The sequence below is a fragment of the Heterocephalus glaber genome, unplaced genomic scaffold, assembly GCF_053883595.1.
Source record: "Heterocephalus glaber isolate CG9 unplaced genomic scaffold, H.glaber_assembly_v1.0 deba00001472, whole genome shotgun sequence".
In the NCBI taxonomy this organism is placed as follows: domain Eukaryota; kingdom Metazoa; phylum Chordata; class Mammalia; order Rodentia; family Bathyergidae; genus Heterocephalus; species Heterocephalus glaber.
In genome coordinates this window covers 80723851-80742166 of record NW_028258315.1, presented here as the reverse complement: position 1 = coordinate 80742166, position 18316 = coordinate 80723851, and the positions used below count along the sequence as shown (strand labels likewise).

The window sequence follows — 18316 nt, the reverse complement described above, 5'->3', positions numbered from 1 at the left end:
AAATTAGTGTTTTGTAAGCTCTCTGTGTGATTCCGATGCATGTTAAACTTTCAGATCCACTCATTTTAATTGTAAGAGCATTTTCTCCAAAAATGGTCATGTCTTGTACAGATAATTGTTGGAGCTCAGAAAGCAATAACCCAAAGCATAGTACGTTGACTTACTGAGTACTTGACTTTTATTTTTGTTTTGGTACTGGGGGATCATACTCAGGACCTTGCGCTTGCGAGGCGAGGCAGGCGGTGGCACCACTGAGCTAAATCCCCGGTCCTGAGTACTTTAAATTACAGAAGTAGTCTTAGAACCAAGGTCTTTGATCTCCTATATCTTGTTTTTTATCCCTCTTTCCTTCCCACCAAAAGCACGCAGAGGGCCTTTTTCTCAATTTCCCTTAGCTGACTAAAAACAGTTCCTATAGCACAATGCAATTATTATAACTTCCTCCTTGGAATCCCACCAATCTATGATTAACTCTTATCAAAGTAAGGGAGACTAAGAGTGATGTCTAGTCATGAGGATCTAGCTTACCTTTACCTATTGTTCTGAGGGCTGCGACTTGAGAAAGCCTGTCAAAATAAAAGGGCAGTCTTTGTTTTTCATTTCTTCCTCTAACCCACCTATAACAATGTCCAATTCCTCCAAGAAACCTCAATCTCCTATTCCTTTCCCTGAGGAAGCTAAGCTTCAACTGTCTTGCGCTTTCTAGTCATATTTTGCATAGCTGTCATGCATATGCATGTATCAAATGTGCATGCCTCTTCTCATAATCTGTGCACTGCCAATTTATTTCACAGACTCAAATCATTATCAAACCTTAATAGAAAGAGAAGAGACCTTTCTCTTCTGTATAATTGAAGTCTAGTTTTTAAAGAATATATAATCATTCAAAAATTAAATATTTACGTGTCTGAATGTGTGCCACACTTATTACCCAAGAAAAATGACCACAAGTGGCTTTCATTAAAATAAATCCTAAAAACAAGTAAAAATTACTCCAAATATATATGTAATTGGGAAACTTCTATCCAAGAGGGTTGAATTGAGATAGCAAATAAGCCTTGAAAATCTTCTTACCATTCTAAAACTACATATAAGTAATTGTCAAGTCCTTCTGATTTTTGTTTGTTTTTGTCTTTTTTCTCTACTGTAATTACTATTACAGCATCAACTTTGACTTCATTACTTTCAGCTCCATGAATGCTTTGTTGTGATCCGATTTCCAAGGGCTAGAGAAATCCTCAGCTCTGTGATGATGATGATGATGATAAACGTGCTGATAATAATAATAAGCAGAAACTAAGTCCTGTCTCACAAATTTCACAACTTCACTACAACAAAAAGTATCAAGTCTACTGTTTTATTTACCACAAAATGATTTAATGTCAGCCTGGCTAGGTTCTTTCTGTATGTATTTCCCTCTCTTGGTTAGGGAAGCCACTGGACAGTGGACGAACAAAACTATACCAGCAAGCCAAGAGTGCTTTCTCTGCTACTACATTTTATAAAATAAATGAAGAAAAAATTTAAAGATTAATTGTTCTAAATTTTCCTTACCCTATAAATGCAAATTCTTACATAGCAGAGAAAAAGATATGATACGGATATTTTTATTCCTTAGTTAAATGATCCATGTAGAATATTTAATAATTTCTTTTATCTTGTGACAGCATAGTTAAAATATAAGTAGCAGACTATTTTAAGAATAAAAGTGAAGATTTACTTGCATTGTGTCCCAAAGGAAAAAAAAGTGATTCAATTAAGGTTACTCTGTTAGCTCATGTGATTAATGCTTTACTTTAAATGAGTTTCTGTCTTCTGTGCTTTTCAACACAGAAATGAATAGTAATAAACATAATATCACAAGGTGATTTTCATATACTACCATTACTTATGGAGAAAAAATTTTCTAAATAAACATAAAGAAAAGGCAGAGGCACATCACACTCCACACAGATACATTAGATAACTCTAACTTTTATAAGCAAAGAAAATACTTCATCGTTAAGTACTTATGTAGCTGGGAAAAATAGTCTAGATGGGCCCGTTTATCTTTACAAAGAGTCTCATCTATGTACTTTGTAATTCGTGAACTAAAGTACACAATGTTTTCAGTATCTGATGTGAATAATATAAAGTAGAATAATAAAGTAGAAAGTTCTTACTTGAGTGATAAAGTTGACGGTTTTTATCTTGTTTCTGTTATGAATGAAACCATATATTTGGTGTATGGCAACCAAAACAGCTTTGCCTTGAACACTAGTGATGCAGCCCTGACTGAGGGCCATGGTATAGCTATGGACGCTGCGACCTGGCACACAAGGCCTAGTCCAGGCAAAAGTTACACTGACTGGCTAAATTTGCTCTATCTTTTCTTGTAAGTCAGAGACCTCCTGTGAGTCCTAACTCTAGTAATATATTTTTAGGCTTGTATGGAACTGAGAAAAAGCAGAAAAACCACTTTGTCTAACTACTCAACCAGTACACAAAATCCTTTCATAATGCCCATAGCTTAGCATTTCACTCAGGGTCTGATTGTCACACACCATTTGTAAAGTCTGGGGAGGAATTACAAATGTTAAATCTAATTGTGTCTGAGGGTAAAGTTGTCATAGATGTTGGTATTAGTAGCAGAGAAAAATGTTTATATCCTGGATTGACATGTCTGCTTCCGATAATCCCTAGTTTTTTCCTCCAGCCAACATTCCCCTCCTCCTCCTCAGTCACAAAGTCTGTGCTCTAGCAAGAATAATTACCTGCAAGGTAGATAAATAAGCAATAGCCTTCCCTTTTATTATCTTAAGGAAAATATCACAAAAAGAAATTATTGTCAAGCTCTTGTATGACTAGTTCCTTCTACCTGGAGGATTTTATCACCTGAGACTTACTCTACTCTTGGGTGTGTTTGCATTAGAGAAATTAATATCACTGTTAGAAAAGGGTTAAATATCTATTTCTGCTGATAGAGAGCAAATCCCACCACAGAGAGGGAAAGACTTGATAATACTCATCATTCTGTCCCTAGGATCTAATATACATTTCTAAATAGTTGCCTATTAAATGCACATTGAATTAATGTCACATTCTGATTTTTAAATGAAAATATGCATATGGTGTCTCAGTGGATTTTGTGTGTGAACAGGGTTCGACTTAATTCTCTGCCATCCTTTGGCATTTCGCCCTATCTGTTGAATACACTTCAGGGGATTTTTATGGCACTTAATGCAGGAAAAGCATCTGGCACAAACACAAACTATTATTTTTTTCTCTGGGAGGAAGCTTATCATCAACCACAAATTGTGCTATTTATGGGAGCTCTCTTTGCATGGGATGTAGGAAAGGGATAATATGGAGATGGTTTCACTTTTTACATTTTTTAAATGGATAGTGAACAGGTTTTTTAATCCAGGAAATGCAGTGACTAATTCCAATGATGACTTTACATTTTAAGAGTTATTTAAAACACTTAATTCTTTTAAATACACAGAAATTTTCAGTGCTTGAAAAATGTTACTTTGTTGTTACCACCACTTGGAAACTCTCAAAATGAAGCATTTTGTGCTCTAAAAATACAGAGAAACTAATTATGGCATCATTAACCCTTTTGCTTCCCTCAAGTCTATATAATTGCACATACCCTATATTTATTGAAGAAAAGCTTTTAGGGAAAAGAATAAATTACCTACTTCTTCAGAAATCAAGAAACGGGTTCCTTATGGTTTTATATAATTTCTAATCTGTAATTAATAAACTTGAAAATTGTTCAAATTATTTCTTTACCAATCTTACTCAAAAGATCAACTCAAAAATGTGCAGCAATCAATGAGATCCATTGGGTCTACAAAATAACAGTTTATATGTAAGCCAGATGCTTTGTCACTGTTAAACACCACTAACTGTTTTCTGAAGCACTTTAGGTACACTAAGAAAAATGGAGAACAAGACCTCAAAAGTCTTAAGCCACCTCAGAAACCTGGCTTATTTTAGGTAGAGTTCACCCATATTCTACTTTTCTAGCTGTTTATTTATTCACAAAGGATTCACTGAACAGTTACTGTGGGCCAGACATAATTATAGTATGTGATCTGAAGATTATAGATGAAGTCTAGGCTCTAGCTAAATTAAGGAATTAATCAGCAACAGATGGTAGCTGAAGTCACTGAGAAATGTCATTTGTAAGACAAAGTTTTTTTTGTTTGTTTGTTTAAACACTGACACACAATCCTTGGTCAGCTGCAACATCTGAATGAATGAATTAAGAGTCCAACTGACAGTATGTAGGATAACATATTTACACATTCTTTATTAAGCTAAAGTCTACTTCGTCACTTATATTTTAAAAAAAATTCTAAAGTATTAAAGAGCTTCACATTTCAACCATATAATGAATCCCTTCCATCCTCATACCAAAGTTACCTAGAAAGAACATATACCCCTTAGTGATATATAGAGTATTATATGTCATCATGTGGTCTCTAGAAGTTAAATTCAAAATGATAAATGTTCTATCACTAGAGCAGCAGAATGAGGATTGATACAGTCCAACTATAGAAGGTAATGATGAAGTGTTCTCAAAGCCTGGCAGTAATGCTGTTCTCTCTGAGTTAAAACTGCTGTGGGTGGAATGAGCCTTTTATAGGAAACTTATTAAAGAGCAGGTCAAAAGCAGGAAGACAGGATGGGAGTACTAATCAAGGCTGACTCAGTGTAGAAGAGAGCAGTATCCTAATGAATATTATTAACATGTCTGAGGTAAGACTGGTCTAGCTGAATAGGTTTCATCCTGGCATCTAGAAAAAGGAGGTTTAAAGGTTAACTGCACATAAAGTTCATTCTCTCCTAATAAACATAGGAGAAAACATAAATAATACCATCTCATCTTATTTTTGAATATTCCACCTGTGTCAATCTGCTATGAACAAAGAAAAAAATCTGCTCAGTAAGTCGTATTTTAAAAATTGTATAAATATAACTTTTTAAAAAGTCTGGTAGAGGAAGAAAGGTTGGATACTTTTCCTCACCCACTGTACGGGTCACAGCCAATATACTTATACCAAAAGATGCCTTGTGGAAGAAAGGCATACAGGATTTATGTAACAAAGGTTTTCACAGGATATGGGAGCCTTCAGAATATATACCCAAATATCCAGGGGAAAGTGTCCATTTTTATGCAAATAAAAGGATGGAGAATGGATAGTCATGTAAGCGACTTTACTGTCAAAAAAGTAGGACCTAAAGACAATAGTCTGAATAGGAATCAGCAAAGCCTGCCTGTTCTTACTTTTTTCTTGTTTTGGCATGTCTGCAGCATCCTTTGTCTTGAATACGGGGCTCAACCCCTTCTGGAATGAGGAGCTTATGAAATACTACCAGACAAGGTAGATCAGCTCTTACTCAGAATGCCAGGGGAATGTGAGAGTATTATTTCTAGATTGTATGGCTCCTGTCAGTAGAGAGAGGTTCTAGTTTCTATGATCCACCTCTAATTTCCATGACCTTCCTTGGGGAAGAAGAATTTGAGTTTCTATGGTTTGCCTTGAGGAAAAAAAGGAAGTGGGAGAAAAAAGGTGCAGGAAAAGGTCAGAAAGATTTTACTTCGGAGCCCCTTTTCTTCAGCGTAAATATTCAACACGCCATGGAACCTTATTTTGAGGCTGCATCTTTGGAGTCCAGGTGGTAATAATTTTAAAGTTTAAGCAGCCTCAGACTTCTTCATGTGAGGAACCAAGACAAACCAGTTCTCAACTTTGTGAGAACATTAAAACAAAGATTTCTATCTATATTTGTTCAATATTTTTAAATGTTAATTTTTAAATTCTAAATTTATTAACAGTGTATTATTAAATGCTTTGGGGAAAGGGCATCAAAACAAGGACTGAATTAGATTTGTTTTTCTAATACTATTCATGATTAGCAATGAAAAATTAAAATTTTCTCCAAATAAGAATTATTGAAATTTTTGACTTTGTAAATATTAAGAAATTTATGGAACACTTGATTTTTTTTTTGTATCTGGAATCTAATTCAGGACCTTGCGCTCACAAGGCAGGCACTGTGCCACTGAGCTAAATCCTCAGACTAGAACACTTGATTTTTAATAATATCATGATCAAAATACATTAATTAGATAAACATCTGCATTTTCATGACAAATTGGGACATTCCAGTCTTCAGTGCAGGAGTTCTTGAAGTGATGCTTGTTAATATCACTGCTTCCACTGTTGAAACCAGCAAATGATTTTCCCCTTTGGGCATATATTAACAATTTAGTTTTTGCAGACAAGTACACAAATATGATTAGCTTTTGCAAACTGCTCTTTATTCTGTTACTGTTAAGTAATTTTTATATTATTACAGTGTAAATAGATGCTATTTTCCACTATATATTCGGCTGTAATGAGCTAATTTAATGTGTTAAAACAACAAAACAACTTTAAGAATGATTCAGTGATTCAAGCTGCATGGAAACTAAGAAAAATCAAGCATTGGTTTGTAAAATTATTCCAAAATTTTGTTTCACTAAGGAGTCATAGAGGCCTTATTCTTTAAAGTTCATTATTTGTAGTTGTGTGTTCACCTTTGCAGGGCTGGTTTTAAAAACAAACTTTTAAGCAGAAGGGCTTCACAGTGTCCTCTGCTCTTTACTGTCGCATTTCCTAGCACTTGAACTAACAGTGTAATTCCTCTGAGTTGAAGACTATTTGTTTTAGTTCTGTTTATTGAAATATTTATATAGTCAACAAACATTTCTGCCTTGGGATGTTCTAACATATTAAGAGATTGCTGCAGAAGTAGAGCAATGAAAGGAGATGAAGATGTAGCAATGAAGATAGAATAAAAACCTGAAGAATCTGTTATCATGAAAGCCAAGAGAGACAAAACCTTCTGGAAAGCAAAGCTTGTTAATACTAACTGCTGCTGTTATGCCAGATAAAAGGGGAACACAGAAGTGTTCATTAGATTTTACAACCTATATACTGTTAGTGACTGTAAAAAAGGACAAAGACAATTTAATGCTATCCATTAATAGGAATGATGGATTTTAGAAAGATTTGGAATAAATAAAGGATCTCAGTCATGAAATTGCTAATTGGAGAGGCCTTCAGGAGTAAACTTCATCCACTCTGTACTGTCTTTCTGAATTTAGCACTATTACCTTACTTAGTTGTACTAATATGTATTGCCGTACTAAAAGTGAGTTAGTGTCTATAAGTGCATTTGCATTTGAATCTATCATTTATAAAGAACAAAAATAAGTTTATATTTATAATAATATTAATGATTTGTCTGTAACACTTTTAATTCTTTTATAAAATTCATGGTACAGAAAATACAAGTTCAAAAACTGAAAAAAAAAAAGAAAATGACCTAAGAATTAATCATCCAGTATTAGTGCATTAATTCTTCCTTCAGAGATTTTTTTCCCTTCAGGAAGTAAATAAAAGGCATTCAAATATCTATTTCTTGAATTCTAATTTTATATTATTTTAAAGATATAGAATCCAAAAATTATTGCATTTACTTATTAATAGATCTTCAAAATTTCTCCATTTGGCCAAGCATTTTTGGTTCAGACCCTCATGATGGCTGTCTTAGGGAAAGAGAATATATATATATACCAAAAGGCTATAGACATGAAGACACAGCTCCCAGCCAGTTCCCTAATAATTTCACATAAAATGAAAGGTTGTTGAAAAGTTGCTAGGTTTCTGGGTAGGATGATTTACTAGTTACTTAAAAAATAAACTGTTAAAGACTAATAATGAGATATTAATTACCCATTGAAATATCACTAACTTTAGGCTTTCCACCATAGACAAGTATTTTAAGATTGATATCCTTTGATCTTCAACATTCCTGACGCCTGTAATGGCCATGGCTTGCTGAACCATCAAAACCAGAGGGATCAGAACTGGCCAACAGGTAGACTACTCTGTGCACAACATTTCTGTGTACAGAAAAAGAGAAATGCATGAACTTCTAGATTCTCTAAGCTTCTCCATTTCATAGCCTATTTGTTACAGCTATGTTGAGTGCTAACAGGACTGATATAAGTCCTTTCCATAGGTTTTTTATTTGAGGACCAAAGAACATAAGAATGCCTTAGTAATTATAATATTAGCTTCCAAATATTTGCAAATATAATATATTCTATGAGGTTTTGAAAGGACTTTATGTAAAATTAATAGTTTTCCTCAAAATTAGATTTTACCATGCCCTTTTCTAAGATGAAGAAACTGAGGTTCACAATATTAAAATAACTTGCCTGAGGTCCAGAAAGTGTAAGACACAGAACAAGATTTGGAAGCAAGTCTCCTTGTCTCCAAAGCTCACTGTACCATGATGAATTTTTTCATACATTTCTATCATCAGTACAGATGCTCAGCAAAATACAATCAGATCCCAAAAGGAAAGAGAACATTTAAAAAAGAATTGCTTTTGTGATAGAGCATATATCCCAATTTCTTCTTTTATGCCAGAAAACAGATTTTTTTTTGGTAATATTATAGTTTCTGAAGCACAGTGTCATGGGGATATAGAAGAAATTCATTTCCTCTTCTTCCTTGGTAAACAGACAGACTGCACTTCTCTTACAGTTAAGTGGCTATGTGATTGAGTTTCACTAGAAGGAATCTACATGTCCAGCACTGATTCACTAAACATTTTCAAGCACAGTTTCCTGGCTCTTCCCCTTGCTACTTGTTGCAGACAAGCATAGAAATTTTGAATGTCACACATTAAAGATATTAAAATAACAACAGGAGTCTGACATAGTGTTGTGCTTTTGCCCTGGAACTTGGAAGGCTAACATGAAAGGATCATTGCAACCCAGGAATTCCAGATCAGTTGGGCAACATCTCTGGACCCTGTGTCTGAAAACAAACAAACACAAAAACCTGGATTCCTATATCGTCACTTAGATGAGATAGGCCAATGGATCAAGAATACAGTTTTTTGTATATTACAAGTGCAAAATGTAAATATGTAGTGTTATGTCTTGTATCTAGATGTCCTGTAAAGCCTCATGTGGCCATAGGTGGATGACCTTTTCAGAGGTAGCTGGATATACAGTGTGTGACGCTGAGATTAATTCATGGTGCAGTACTAGGATTAAGGGTGCCACATCCTGGGTATGAGTGTTACCTGCACTAAGGGTGGGTAACCTGGATGGAATATAAGGGACTTATATTCTGATTCTTCACTACTTTGATGCTTTGTTGCCTTCTTCCTGCCATGAGCTGTTTCTCCTCTGTGATGCCCCTCTGCCATGCCACCCTGCCATGCCACCCTGCCATTCCACCCTGCCTTGGAGCCAGACAGCTATGAATTGAAGCCTCTACAAACTTTGAGGTACAATAAACCTTTCTTCCTTTAACTTTAGGTGTTGGGTATTCTGCCTCAGTAATCTACATGTCTAAAACATGTGTATTGTTAGGGGTCATTATACATCTTTTGACTGATTTGTATAGCAGTTCAAGTAACAATAAACTAACAAATCTACCTATTATGCTCTAACCTATATAAACAATCTTGGGCTCGGGATTTAGCTCAGTTGCACTGAGCCTGCCTTGTAAGCACAAGGTCCTGAGCTCAATCTCCAGTACTGAAAAAAAATAAAAGTTAGCTTAACAATCTCAAGCCAAGGTAAAGAAGAAAGAGGACATGAACAGATTTTCAGAATAAATCAAAAGGCCCTGCTACTTCCTAAGGAAATCAGCAAATGATTGAGGAAAACTCCCCAAGCTATTAATATAATGCATGCCAAAAAAATAATTTCAGTAACCCTTCACATTTATACCTTTCGTAGGGTTTTTCACTTTTTCTGTCCAGTTGTTCTCCTAATTAACTTAGAAAGCTTTTAAAAACTTCACTCAAAATTTTTAGACAAATATTTTCAAGAGACACTAAGATGGTATTGTGGGGGTTTTTTTCAATTTTACATGAATTTTATCTCTGGATCTTAGGTCCTCATGGTAAACATTCATTCATTTTGTTCCTCTATCTTCAATTGAAGAAGACAAGAAACATTGCCTTGAATAGGTGCACAACTATAAAGAAGGTATAGATCTTTATACAAATCTTAACACAATGCAAGTGATTATAACCCTGGGCCTACAAGATGCTTATTAGCCATTGTCTTATTCAGGTATAACAAAATGAAACTAAGTTTGGATTTAATGATCCTGAGTTTAAATTTTGACTTTCTACTCATAAACCGTATGAGCTTGAGCAAATTACTTATTCTCCAAACCTCAGATTCATCATTTGAAAACTTATTATAGGAAATGGTCTTTTTCATTTGGTGAGGATCAAGCTAGGATCAAATTTGTGTCTTCAGCACTGACTGACTTTGAGTAAAAAATTCAGAAGTTTCTATCCCAGACACTATCTCATTAGCTCTTTGTTGTTGTTGTTGTTGTTGTTGTTGTTGTTGTTGTTGTTTTGGTACCAGGGATCGAACTCCGGACTTGCTGCTTGCGCAGCAGGTGCCAGAACCACTGAGCTAAATCCCTGGCCCTCATTAGCTCTTTTTTATGGAAAGAGTTTTGTTTTTTCTATTCAACTGCCAGAATCATGCCCTTTGAGAACTTCAGCCTTTTGCCACCAATCAGATCTAAGCTAAACTAATGGAGAAAATATTAGTAGTTTTAGTAAGATGGATTTAAAAAGAGATACAAAGAATGTCTGATCACTTACGAGAGATGCTTAGCATGATTGAGACAAATTTATGGGTATTTTGTTCTAAAGAACGTAAGAATTCTTAGTCCTCTCTATAGAGCCTAGAGGATGCCAAGAATCAAAGTTGCTCCTCCCTGCTCTAGTTCCAACTAAAGGAAAAGAAGATGAAAGGAGATGATAGAGAATCAACTCTGGGAAAAGAGCAGAGGAAACAGTTTACAGAGGTGTTTTAGATAATGGGAACAGCAAAACAGAAAATCAAGAAGCAATCAGGAAAGAAGGATTCCTTGTTTCTCATCCAAAGGGAATGATGGATAATTTTATGAACTGACACATGACTAGTTGGGAGAGGCAAATAAATTTATTGAACATGTGATTTCCTTCCTGGAAAGGGGATAGATCTTTCCAATTTAATATTACAGGCACAGCTTTGTTCTTAAATATTTTTACAAAAGAACAATTGTTACCTCTATATAATACAAAATAAAGAGAGCTGGTCTGCTTTAAACTACGGGTAGAAAGATGCAGGGAATCAATTATCAACATCTTCAGGATGCTTAGGACTGCAAGGGGAAGAGATAGAGAAAAGGAATTTTCTTATAGGTTCATTCAATTAAAACATATGCTGCTATCATCGTGCTTTTTTTTTTAAAAAAAAGGAGCACAGCATAGAACATTTCAGAAATGTTCTTTTTCTTTCTTCTTGAACATTTTAATTCTTGTTAATTCTTAGGGCCGGGGATTTAGCTTAGTGGTTTTGCCACCTGCCTCGCAAGCCCAAGGACCCAAGTTCGATCCCCGGTACCAAAAAATATATATAATAATAATAATGATAATAACAATTCTTGTTAATTCTTTTGAAAGATATCGTATAGTTTAAAAAAATGTGTACAAGATCAATATTTTTGTGAGTTAATGGTTTTTGTTGTTTTTTAAAGTAATGCTAATTTGACTGTCAACATACATAATTTCAATTCCTACTTCATTTTTCTATAGCTCAAATTCATGTCACATTTCTCTAAGAATTTCAAAAAGAGGACTAAAATCATAGTTAAAACTGATAGAAAGATATATCTTCTCTTTTATGATGTTTAATAGGAGGTATTATATTTAACAAAATGCATGGGCTCTATGATTAGAACACTTGGGCTCCAATTCTAGCTCCACCACCTGTGATATTTGGAAATTATAAAGTTTCCTACTGGCAAAGAAGAAGAAATGATCCATGCTTGTTTATTCATTCATTTTTACATCAAATGTCAGAATTTGTACCATTTACTCAATACTGTGATAGATACTATTGCTGGAGCAGAACAAAGTTGAAATCCTGATACTGCCCAACTTCAAGACTTACTATAAAGGTATAATAATCAACAAGTTTGTTCTTGTGAGAGAATAGGCAAAGAGATCAATGAAAAAATAACAAGACAGAAGTAGACCTACAAAAATATAGTCAACTGATCTTTGGCAAAGGATAAAAGGTAATGGAGGAAAACAATAGTTGTTTTAACAAGTTGTACTAAAAGAATTCCACATGTACATTCTAAAAAATGAATCTAGATATAGAACTTTCACACCTGAAGGAGAGACTACACTAGATACATCACAGATCTAAACGTAGAATGCAAAGGTCCTAGAAGATAACAGGAAAAAAACTAGATATCCTTAGGTTTGTTGGTCAGTGTTTAAATATCAAAGGAATGATGGATGAAAGAAAGGATTGATAATCTGGGCTTCATTAAAATTTAAAAATTGTGCTTTATAAGAGATTTTAAGAGAATAAAAATACAAGCTATAGACTGGGGAAATATTTGCAAAAAACATACTTGATAAATGATTACTATCAAAAATATACAAAGAATTCCTATAATTCAACATTGAGAGAACAAATAATCATATTTAAAAATGAGCCCCAGATCTTAACACACAATTCATCAAAAAAGATAACACAGATGGAAAACAAGCATGTGAAAACGTGCACCACATCTAACGTCATCAATGAAATTCCAAGTAAAACAATGAGATACCACCGCACACCTATTAGGTCACAATGTAGAACTCTTATAATACCAAATGTTGGTAAGGATGTGGAAGAAGAGGAACTCTTATCATCGTTGATGAGAATGCAAAATGGTATTGCCATTATGGAAGACAGCTTGTGCATCAGATAGTGCCTATTAGAGAAACAGATTTAATGGATGATATACAAACATATAAGGATTTACTAGATAGGCTTGCAATGGCCACACACAGTGTCAGGTGTGGAAAAGTGCAAAGGGGCTGTCTGTCTGTATGCTGGAGATTCGAAGATCCAGTTGAGGACCTGGAACTCACTCACTGTAGTAATCTGTGTGAATTTGTATCAGGAGGCCAAATGGTCTGTGCTGGAAGGCTCTGCACAGAAAGGCAGGAGACAATGTACACGTACTGGTGCTCTCTGAAGAAACAGAAGGGAGCCTTCCTTCTTTGTTTCTCTTTCATTCCATTCAGGCGACAAGCCTGTTGGTCACTGCCACTCACACTCAGACTCAGGGTGGGTCTTCTGTTTTCAGTAAATCCCTTCAGCCACACCCATAACTAAAGGGATCCAATTTAGTTGAGTGTTTCTTACTCAAGTGGACACAATCAGTTAACTATTACAGGTTGGTATTTATTTTTGTAAATAAAATTAAACATACATTTAGAATAAAATCCAGCAATCATACTCCTTGTTATTTATCCAAAGAAAGTGAAAACCTATGTCCATGTAAAAACCTACATGCAAATTTTGATGGCAGCTTCATTCATAATTGGCAAAACTTAGAAGCAAACAAGATGTCCTTAGTAGGTGAATGGATAAACTGTAGTATCCAGATAGTAGAATATTTGTGTTAAAAATAAATGAACGCTGCACAAGCACAAGGACCTGAATTCGATCCCCGGTACCAAAATAAATAAATAAATAAATAAATAAATAAATTTTAAAAAATGAACCACCAAGCCACAGAAAGATGTGGAAGAATACAAAAACACAGTAAAGATGAAAAAGCCATTCTGAAGCTATTACATACTGTATGATTCTCAGTATATGACATTCTGGAAAAGGCAAAACTATGGAAATGGTAAAAAAATCAGAGGGTGCCACAAGTTAGATCAGAAAGGGATGAACAGGCATATCACAAAAAATTTTTAGGGCTGTTAAACTATTCTGTATGTTACTGAAATGGTGGAAATATTTTAAATTTGTCAAAATCTATAGAAGGTATAACAGTAAGAGTTAAAGCTAATGTTAATTACTGACTTTGGCTGAAAAATGTGCTAGTATAAAAGCTGTATTCCACTAATAATGGATGTTGATGCTAGGGGATGCTACACAAGTTTGAGGTCAGGAGATATTTGTAATATATTCAAATCTTCTATTCAATATTGCTGTGCACCTCAAACCCTCAAATCTATGTACTTTCGATATATACCCAGTCCTGTAGGATGGCTACATCATACAAAAGTTATATTTTCAACTTCATGAGGACCCTCTAGACTGTTTTTAATGACTATACTGATTTATATTCCTACAAAACATGCAAGAGTTCACATTTATTTGCAGTCTCATCAGGACTTCTAAAAATTTTGTCTCTTTTATAATAGCCATTTTCACTAGGATTTTGATAGTGCAATGTGATTTCCATTTGCCAAATGGAAATTAAATCAGTATGTTGAAGAAACAGTTGTAGTCCTATATATACTGCAGTAGTATCAAAATAGCTGAGATACAGAATCGACCTAAGTGTTCATCAAGGGATGAATAGACAAAAAAAGTACAATATATATATATGCACAATGGAATGTCATTCAGCCATAAGAAAACTTGAAATATTCTCTTTGCAACAGCATCAATGGATCCAGAAAATATATGTTAAGTAAAATAAGTGAGGGATAGAAAGACATATACCATAAGATCTCATTCATATTGGAATCTAAATGCTGATCTCATAGAAGTTGAGATAGAATAGTGGATACTAGAAGCTACGGAGAGTATGGGAGAAGAAAGATGGGAAAGAGGTTGGTTCGGGGATACAATGTTATAGTTAAATGGGGGGAATAGGTTCTGGTGGTCTAGTGTAGAGCAAGGTGAATATAATCAACAATAACAGATGGTTTATTTCAAAACAAATAGAGAGAATTTTGAATGTTCTTACCACAGAGGATTATAAACGTTAAATGTGATGGATATGCTAATTACCTTGATCATTAATCAAGGTAAACATGAATTGAAACATCACATTTTATATCATAAATTATGTGTCAGCTTAAAACTTTTAAAAAGTCTATTTCAAAAAGAAAATAGGAAGCCATGGGAGACAGTGCACTTCCCTCTCTTAATGTGCTTTTGTCTACCTATGAAAGACTAGAATTGCTGTAACTTTCTTTTGCCCATGAGGGGAGGTTTAGAATTGGGAGTGACAGAGCAGAAAGATGAGAAGTATTGGGGTTCTTAGTGATATTATGAGCCAGAAAATTATCCCTGGACTTTGGACTTCTGTACTGTCATATAATAAACTCTTGATGTTTATGCAAGAAACCTCTAGTATTTCATATGTCCATTGTAAAATTATCAGTGGAGGGGGAGGATGGTGATGAAAAAATGAATATAGGCAATATAGTATAGAGTAATGAATAAAAATTGTAAAAATTTAGGTCTATTCACCATTACCTTTAACTAAGTAAAGATTTCTGATATTAGATTCTAAGATAACCTTTAAAATGGAACATTTTGACTTTATTGTGGCTATAGCTCTAATATGGATTCTTTTTTTTTTTCTTAATTCTTTTATTGGTACATTGTAGGTATACAACACAATTACATTTCTCATGGGGAACTGTACCTTTACATAACGCATCTTGGTTCTTATTTTTTCCCCATTCCTAGCCCTCCCTTCACCCCCTCCACCCTTCCCTATTTACAAAGACTTTATTTCCATTTTTTCCATTTCTCAGCATTTTTCCTTTCCCTTCTTTCCTTTCCCCTACCCCTCCCACTGCCCCTACCCCTTTGGACCTTTTCTACCTATTTTACATTATCAATTATTCATCCTAATCATTGGTACATTTTAGGTATACAATATAATGACATTCATCATTGGAAATTTGCACCTTTACATAGTCTCTCTTGGTTCTTATTTTTCACCCTTGCCCAGCCTTCCCTTCAACCCCTCCATCCCTCCCTATTTACAAAGATTTTGTTCCTATTTTTCCATTTTCTCATATTAATCCCATTTCCTTCTATCCTCTCCCCTATCCCTCCCACTTCCTTTCCCTTTGCCCCTTTTCTTCCTATTTCACATTACCTATTATACATTTAGTCCTTATTTACGCTTTCAGTTTCTCACACCAGAGAAACTATTCGATATTTATTCATGTGTGTCCTATTTATTTCACTTAAGAGTATGGCTTCAATGTGCATCCACATAGCTATAAATGTCTCCAATTTCTCATTTTTTATGGCTGAGTAGTACTCCATTTTCTTAAAAAACCACATTTTCTTTATCCAGTCTCCAGTTAGTGGGCATCTGGCCTGTTTCCAAGTTTTAGCTATTACAAACTGTGCTGCTATGAACATGCGCGCACATATATCACTGTGGTATGATTCTTTTAATTCTTTGGGGAAGATCTCCAGCAGTGGAATAGCAGGGTCGAATGGGACTTCCAGTCCTAGTTCTTTGAGGTATCTCCATACTGATTTCCACAGTGCTTGCACCAGTCTACACTCCCACCAGCAGTGGAGCAGGGTTCCTCTTTCCCCACAACCCTGCCAGCATTTGTTATTGGTTGATTTCATGATAGCAGCCATTCTTTCTGGAGTGAAGTGGAATCTCAGCATTGTTTTCATTTGCATCTCTCGAATGACCAGTGATGTTGAACATTTTTTCATATATTTATTTGCTATTTCTACTTCTTTGTCTGAGAAATGTCTGTTCATTTCAGATGCCCATTTTTGAATTGGGTCTTTAAATTTGGGAGGTCTGATCTTTTTAAGTTCTTTATAGATTCAAGATAGTAGACCTTTGTCTGAGGAAGAGCAGGTGAAGAATTTTTTCCCACATTGTGGGTTGTCTCTTCACACTGCTGGTGGTTTCTCCTGCTGTGCAGAAGACTTTTAATAAGAAGAGATCCCACTTGTTGATTGTTTGTGCTAGTTCATGGGCAACTGAGGTTTTGTTCATAAAATCTTTTCCTACACCGATGTCTTCAAGGGTTCTACCTAACCTCTGTTCCAACTGGTTCAGAGTTTCTATTTTAATATTTAGATCTTTAATCCATTTTGATTTTAGTTTAGTGCATGGTGAGAGATACAGGTCTAGTTTTAATCTTTGGCAAGTTGAAGCCCAATTTTTCCAGCACCATTTATTAAAGAGGCTATCTTTCCTCCAGTGAGGGTGTTTGGCTCCTTTATCGAAGATGAGATGGCTGAGTGTGTCTGGCGTTGTTTCTGCATCTTCTAATCTGTTCCACTGGTCCTCAAGTCTGTTTCTTTGCCAGTACCATGCTGTTTTTTTTTTATCACACTAGCTTTGTAGTAGAGTTGCAGGTTTGGGATTTTGATACCCCCTGCCATGTCTCTGTTACCTAGAATTGTTTTTGCTATTCTGGATCTCTTCTTGCTCCAAATGAATTTTTGGATTGTTTTCTCAAGGTCCATGAAGTATGCTGCTGGGATCTCAATTGGAATTGCATTAAATCTATATAGCAGTTTTGGAAGTATGGCTATTTTCACTATATTAATCCTTCCTACCCAGGAGCAGGGGATGTCTGTCCATTTTCTGATATCATCTTCAAACTCTCTTTTTAGAGTGCCATAGTTTTCAGAGAAGAGGTTTTTGATTTATTTCATTAGGTTGATTCCTAAGTATTTCAATTTTTTGAATGCTATTGTGAAAGGAATTATTTGCCCTATTTCTCTCTCAGTGAGTCTGTCATTCATGTAGAGGAAAGCTATTGAATTTTTGGGTTGTCCTTGTAAGCAGCTACTTGACTGAATTTGGTTATTAAGTCTAGAAGACTTTTGGTGGAGTTCCTGGGGTCTTCTATATAGAGTATCATGTCATCTGCAAATAATGACAATTTGATTTCTTCATTACCTATCTTTATTACTTTTATTTCTTTCTCTTGTCTAATTGCCGTGGCTAATGTTTCCAGAACTATATATATATATATATATATATATATATATTTTTTTTTGGTACTGGGGATCGAACTCAGGACCTTGTGCTTGCGAGACAGGGAACAGCACCACTGAGCTAAATCCCCGGCTCCAGAACTATATTGAACAGGAGTGAAGATAGTGGACATCCTTGTCTTGTTCTTGATTTTAGTGTGAAGGATTTCAGTTTTTGACCATTCAGTATGATATTCGCTGTTGGTTTTTCATAGATGGCTCCTATCAGTTTGAGGTAGAGACCATCTATTCCAATTTTTTGTAGAGTTTTTATCATAAATGCATGTTGGATTTTGTCAAATACTTTTTCTGCATCTATGGAGATAATCATATGGTTTTTGTCCTTGGCTCTATTGATATAGTGTATTACATTGATTGATTTGCGTATATTGAACCATCCCTGCATCCCTGGGATGAATCCCACTTGATCAGGGTGTGTGATCTTCT

At 34.9% G+C, this 18316-nt stretch overlaps 1 protein-coding gene across 5 annotated transcripts in view; it reads right to left on the bottom strand.

Annotated features, from left to right (window-relative positions):
• Znf385d (zinc finger protein 385D) overlaps window positions 1-18316 on the bottom strand; it is a 1018268-nt gene that overhangs the window by 94918 nt on the left and 905034 nt on the right. The gene's annotated exons all lie outside the window — the stretch shown is intronic.